Source organism: Hordeum vulgare, chromosome 2H (genome assembly GCF_904849725.1).
Source record: "Hordeum vulgare subsp. vulgare chromosome 2H, MorexV3_pseudomolecules_assembly, whole genome shotgun sequence".
NCBI classification, from domain to species: domain Eukaryota; kingdom Viridiplantae; phylum Streptophyta; class Magnoliopsida; order Poales; family Poaceae; genus Hordeum; species Hordeum vulgare.
The window spans coordinates 427,806,084-427,813,522 of record NC_058519.1 but is presented as its reverse complement, the minus strand read 5'-3'; positions in this window follow the sequence as shown (position 1 = coordinate 427,813,522).

Genomic DNA, 7,439 nt, shown 5'->3' with positions numbered 1-7,439 from the left:
AGCTTCCGAGAGAAATTATTATTCAAAAAAATTATGCTCGGCTCTCTCGTAATGATCAATCCATGCTCGACACTTCTTATGTTGGTTCCTTTATGAAGAAAGATATTGAATTCAAATGGGACTTATTGGAAAGAATTATTCACAACTCTGAAGATTGGGAACTCGACGAAGGTAATGAGTCAGGTAAAAGCCTTAAGTTTGATTGTGTTAAGTCCTTTATAGACACTGATGCTTTTCGTAACTTTACCACTAAATATGGACTTGTCTCTGAGGTAGTAGCTTAATTCTGTGAATCTTTTGCTACTCATGTTGATCTCCCCAAGGAGAAGTGGCTTAATTATCATCCTCCCATTGAAGTTAAAGTGGTTGAACCTATTAAATTTGAAGAAGAAACTATTATTTATAATGTTGATCCTATTATTCCTACTACTTATATTGAGAAACCACCCTTACCTGTTAGAATAAAGGAACATGCTAAAGCTTCAACTGTGGTTCGTAAGAGTTGTACTAGAACACCTATACCTCCTGAACAAATTAAAGTTGAACCTAATATTGCTATGGTTAAAGATCTCTTGGTTGATACTATTGATGGGCATGTCATTCGTTTCTGTGACGAAGCTGCTAGAATTGCTAGACCTGATACTAAAGGTAAACATAGACCTATTTTTCGCGTGCTTGTTGTTTCTGTTAAAATAGGATATCATTGCTATCATGGCTTATGCGATGTGGGTGCTAGTGTGAGTGCAATTCCCTTTACCTTATACCAAGAAATTATGAATGGTATTGTGCTACTACAACAAAAGACCTTCCAACGGCGCCAGAAACAAGCGTGTTGACGGGAGACTATTCTTGTCTTGATACTCCTTAGCAACGGCACCAGGAATCCTTCTGCTACGGCTACGCCTTTAGGGACTTCCTTGGCAAATATTTAAAGGATCCCCTGTGGCCTTGGAGCCTTTCGTTGGTGTTCCCTCGAAACATAAAGGGTGATGTAGCACAGCGGCGGTAAGTATTTCCCTCAGTTTTGAGAACCAAGGTATCGATCCAGTGAAGGATTGCGTCAAGTCACAAGTGCCTGCACAAACACAAAGAGCTTGCACCCAACGCTATGAAGGGGTTGTCAATCCCTTATAGATCGTTTGCAAAGTGAGAACTGAAAGCAAAAAGGAAACAAAGCAAAGTAAAAGTGAAAGTGGAAACGATAGTTGTGAATAGACCCGGGGGCCGTAGTGTTCACTAGTGGCTTCTCTCATGAAAGCAAGTAGACGATGGGTGAACGAATTACTGTCGAGCAATTGATAGAACCGCACAAAGTCGTGACGTCATCTATGGCAATGATTATATCTATAGGCATCACGTCCAAAACAAGTAGACCGATACTTTCTGCATCTACTACTATTACTCCACACGTCGACCGCTATCCAGCATGCATCTAGTGTATTAAGTCCAAAAGAACAGAGTAACGCCTTAAGCAAGATGACATGATGTAGATGGACAATCTCATATCTACGATAAAAGCCCATCTTGTTACCCTTGATGGAAACAACACGATGCGTGCCTTGCTGCCCCTTCTGTCACTAGGAAAGGTCACCACACGGTATGAACCCAAAACCAAGCACTTCTCCCATTGCAAGAATCATAGATCTAGTTGGCCAAACAAAACCCAAGACTCGGAGAGACTTACAAGGATATCAAATCATGCATATAAGAAATCACCAAAGACTCAGATATAATTCATAGATAATCTGATCACAAATCCACAATTCATCGGATCTCGACAAACACATCGCCAAAGAGGATTACATCGGATAGATCTCCATGAAGATCATGGAGAACTTTGTATTGAAGATCCAAGAGAGAGAAGAAGCCATCTAGCTACTAACTACGGACCCGTAGGTCTGAAGTGAACTACTCACGAGTCATTGGAGGGGTGATGATGTTGATGAAGAAGCCCTCCAACTCCAAAGTCCCCTCCGGCACGGCACCGAGAAGGGTCTCTAGATGAGATCTCGCGGAAACGGAAGCTTGCGGCTGCGGAAAAGTGTTTTCGTGGATGCCCTGATTTTTTCTGGGATTTTAGGGAATTTATAGGCCAAAGAGCTAGGGCAGGGGAGCGCCAGGGAGGCCACAAGCCTAGTAGCCGCCGCCCCCTGCCGGCGGCTACACGGCTTGTGGGCTCCGTGTGGGCCCTCTGCCTTGGCCCTCAAGCCTCCCGATCTTTTCCGTTCTAGAAAAATTTATTTCGGGGATTTTATTCCGTTTGGACTCCGTTCCAAAATCAGATCTGAAAAGAGACAAAAACACAGAAAAAACAGGAACTGGCACTTGGCACTGAATTAATAAGTTAGTCCCAAAAAAGATATAAAAGCTATATAAAACATCCAAAGTTGACAAGATAACAACATGAAACTATAAAAAATTATAGGTAGGTTTGAGACGTATCAAGCATCCCCAAGCTTAACTCCTGCTCGTCCTCGAGTAGGGAAGTGATAAAGAATGAATTTTTGATGCTTTCATGCTACCTAGCATAGATGTCCTTTGTAACTCCTCTTATGTGACATGAATGTTCAGATCCATTAGATTCAAAACAATAGTTTGCTATTGACGTGGAGACAATAATAATTCAAGCAAACTAGCAAGGTAATCATGAACTTTCAAAATAACAAGGCCAAAAGAAAGTTATCCCTACGAAATCATATAGTCTGGCTATGCTCTATCATCCTTGCACAACGAATTTAAATCATGCACAACCCCGGTATTGGCCAAGTAATTGTTTTCACACTTTTACTTTCTCAAACTTTTTCAACTCTCACACAATACATGAGCATGAGCCGTGGTTTTAGCACTAAGAGTGGAATGGAGAGTGGTGGAGGTTGCAAGACAAACAAGGAGAAGATGATCACATTAACTAGGCATATCAATGAGCTGTGAAGATGCTCATCAATAGATATCAATGTGAATGAGTAGGGATTGCCATACAAATGATGCACTAGAGCTAAGAGTATGTGAAAGCTCTTAAAGAAAACTAGTGGGTGTGTATCCAACTTGCTTGCTCACGAAGACCTAAGGCAATTTTGATGAAGCCTATCATTGGAATATACAAGCCAAGTTATATAATGAAAATTTCCCACTAGCTATAAGGTGGTGACAAAACGAGAGACTCTCAATCATGAAGATCATGGTGCTTTAATAAGCACAAGTGTGGAAGGATAGTAGCATTGTCCCTTCTCTCTTTTTCTCTCATTTTTTTGGTGGGCTCTTTGGCCTCTTTTTTTTAATTTTGGTGGGCATCTTTGGCCTTTTTTTGTATATGGGCTTCGCTGGCCTCTTTTATTTCCTCAAATAGGACAATACTCCATCAATGATGATCATCACACTTACAACTCAAACTTAGAGCAATGATGACTCTATATGGAATGCCTTCGGTAGTGTACCGTGACAATGATTTAGCATGGCATAGACATCAATGGAAACATCATGCTAACTATCTTACGATCATGCAATGGCAATGTAGGAGTGGTGGCACATGTCATGGTGGTAGTTGCATGTCAATATATCTCGGAATAGCTTTGAAAAAGCCATAGTAGGTAGGTATGGTGGCTATTTTGAGGGAGGCTAATGGTGGGTTTTGTGCACCGGCAAAAGTTGCACGGCACTAAAGAAGATAGTGATGGTGGAAGGTGAAAGTGCATCTAAACCATGGACTCAACATTAGTCATGAAGAACTCACATACTTGTTGCAAAAGTTTTAGTAGTAATCGAAACAAAGCATTCAACGCATACTCCTAGGGGAAGGGTTGGTAGGTATAAACCATCACGCGATCCCGACCGCTACACAAAGGATGACAATCAATAAACTAATCATGCTCAGACTTCATCACATAGCGGTTCACAACACCTTACTAGCACAACTTCAATATTACCACAACCACAACTCAAAACTAATTGAGATGAATCAAACTTCTCTAACTATTCAATGCACATGGAGATGGAAGTTTTCATATCCCTTTGGATAACTACCCCTTTTGAGAATACTTTCATAGCATAGATCAACTACCAAGCCATGCACTTCCATGCTCTAAAGGATATAAGTGAAGCACATAGAGCAAAATCAACTAGCTCAAAAGATATAAGTGAAGCACATGTGAGCTGAATTGTCTAACCAAAAGATATAAGTGAAGCTCGACAAAATCACGGTGGGTGCATGTCTCTCTCTCTAGGTGTGCAGCAAGGAATATGGTGACACAACAAAAATAAAAGACTCCTACGATACAAGACGCTCCCAGCAAAACACATAACATGTGCTGAATAAAAATATAGCCCCAAGTAACGTTACCGATGGATTGAAGACGAAAGAGGGGATGCCTTCCCGGGGCATCCCCAAGCTTAGGCTTTTACGGCATCCTTGAATCTCTTGGGTGCCTTGGGCATCCCCAAGCTTGAGATCTTGCCACTCTTTATCTCTTTGTCCATAAAACTTCACCCAAAACTTGAAAACTTCACAACACGAAACTTAAACAGAAACTCGTGATAACATTAGTATAAGAAAGCAAACCACCACTTCCTTAGGTACTGTAGCAAACTTAAATTCTACTTATGTTGATGTTGGGTTACTATATTTTCAATCTTCCATGGCTAATACCCCCTGATACTATCCGTAGTTTCATCAAAATAAGCAACCAACTCAACAAAAACAGAATCTGTTAACAGCAGACCAGTCTGTAGCAATCTGTATACTTCGTAAACTTATGGTACTTAAAAAATTCTGAAAAATTACAACAGTGTGAAGAATTTGCGTAGAAATCAGCAGCAAAAAGAATCAACTCAAAAGCTCTTACAGAAAAAATGAAAATTCTTTTCGTGAGCAGAAAGTTTCTGTTTTTTCCAGCATGACCAAATGATCATCCCCAAGACTAATCATAACGGTTTTGCTTGGCACAAACGCAAAAGAAACACAAAAACACAATAATAACATAATTATGAAAGTGTGGAAAACACAAAACAGAAATAAAAAGGATAGATTCATTGGGTTGCCTCCCAACAAGCGCTATTGTTTAACGCCCTTAGCTAGGCAAAAGGTGATGGAATCACGTATAGTCATCTTTGGTGCTCAAACCATAAGTAGCCCTCATTATAGATTCATAAGGCAATCTTATTTTCATTCTAGGAAAATGCTCCATGCCATTCTTTAGGGGAAACTGAAATCTAATATTCCCTTCCTTCATATCGATGATAGCACCAATAGTCCTGAGGAAAGGTCTACCAAGAATAATGGGACATGAAGGATTGCAATCTATGTCAAGTACAATGAAATCCATGGGTACATAGTTCTTGTTTGCAATAATAAGAACATCATCGATCCTTCCCATGGGTTTCTTGACAGTAGAATCCGCAAGATGCAAATTAAGAGAACACTCTTCAATCTCATGAAAACCAAGAATATCACATAAAGACTGTGGAATCACGGAAACGCTAGCACCAAAATCACACAAAGCATTGCATTCATAGTCTTTTATTTTTATTTTGACAGTAGGTTCCCACTCATCATGAAGTTTTCTAGGTATAGAGACTTCTAATTCGAGTTTCTCTTCAAGAGATTTCATCATAGCATCTACGATATGTGCGGTAAAGGCTTTGCTTTGGCTATAAGCATGTGGAGAGTTTGCAATGGATTGCATCAAAGAAATGCATTCAAACAAGGAGCAACTATCATAATTGAATTCCTTGAAACCCAAAGTGGGAGTTTCATTACTACCCAATATTTTGATTTCTTCTACTCCACTCTCCACACCTTTATCATCAAGATAGGTGGACTCTGAATCATTGGGGCGGTTTTCAACCAAAGTGGATTCATATCCAGCCCCTTCATCAATAGGTTTGACACGAGAAAACAAAGATTCAAGAGGAGTCACACCAAGCACTTTAAGATCTTCGTGATTTGCATCACTAGAACGCACCCTTTTAAACCATTCATGCCTAGCGCGAATTTGGGCGGTTCTTTCTTTGCTCTCATTCATGGAGACACGCATAGCTTTTAAAGTTTCATCCAAGTTGACCTTTGGAGGAGCACATCTAACTTTCAAAGCATCAATATCACAAGACATCCTATCAATGCTCTTAGCCAAATCGTCTATTTTGAGTAGTTTTTCCTCTATGAACGCATTGAAAATCTTTTGAGAGTTGATGAACTCTTTGATATTACTCTCTAAATCATAGGGTAATTTGTTGTGATTTCCATAAGTGTTGTTGTAGGAATTGCCATCATTGTTAGAGGAGTTACTAGGAAAAGGCCTAGGAACATAGTTTCCTCTAAAAGCATTGTTGTTGCCAAAATTGTTCCTACGAACAAAATTAACGTCCAAACTAGCGTTGCTACTCTCAATCAAAGAAGATAGTGGCATGTCATTAGGATCTAAAGGAGTATTTCTACTAGCAACCAAATTTATCAACTCATCCATCTTAGCACTAAGTGAGTTAATTTCTTCTATAGCGTGTACCTTTTTGCTAGCAGGTGACCTTTCAGTGTGCCACTGAGAGTAATTGGTCATGATATTGTCTAGGAGTTTTGTAGCGTCTCCTAACGTGATTTCCATGAACATTCCACCTCAAGCGGAGTCCAAGATATTACGAGAAGAAAAATTCAAACCAGCTTAAAAGATTTGTATAATCATCCACAAACTCAAGCCATGAGCGGGACAATTTCTAATCATTAACTTCATCCTCTCCCAAGATTGTGCAACGTGTTCATGATCAAGTTGCTTGAAATTCATGATATCGTTACGTAGAGAGATAATCTTAGCCGGCGGAAAATACTTGGATATGTAAGCATGTTTGCACTTATCCCAAGAATCGATACTATTTTTAGGCAAAGAAGAAAACCAAGTTTTTGCGCGATCTCGCAACGAGAAAGGAAAAAGCTTCAACTTAATCACGTCATTATCCACATCTATTTTCTTTTGCATATAGCAAATCTCAATGAAAGTATTGAGATGGGATGCGGCATCTTCACTAGGAAGGCCAGAGAATTGCTCTTTCATAACAAGATTCAGCAAAGCTGTGTTCATTTCATACGATTCCGCACTAGTGGCGGGAGCAATCGGAGTACTAATAAAATCATTATTATTGGTACTCGAGAAGTCGCAAAGTTTGGTGTTTTCAGCCATGATGACTTCAACAAACAAATAATCACCCAAGCAAGCAAGAAAACCGACAAAGGAAAACGGCAAAAAGGCAAAAGAAAACGGTAAAGGAGAAAGGCAAATGAAAACGGCAAATGTGAAGTGGGGGAGAGGAAAACGAGAGGCAACTGGCAAAAAAATAAATGCAAGAGATGAGTTTGTGACACCTACTTGGATAGGTCTTGATCTCTCCTTCCCCGGCAACGGCGCCAGAAAAACTTCTGCTACTGTAACAAAAGACCTTCCAACGGTGCCAGAAAC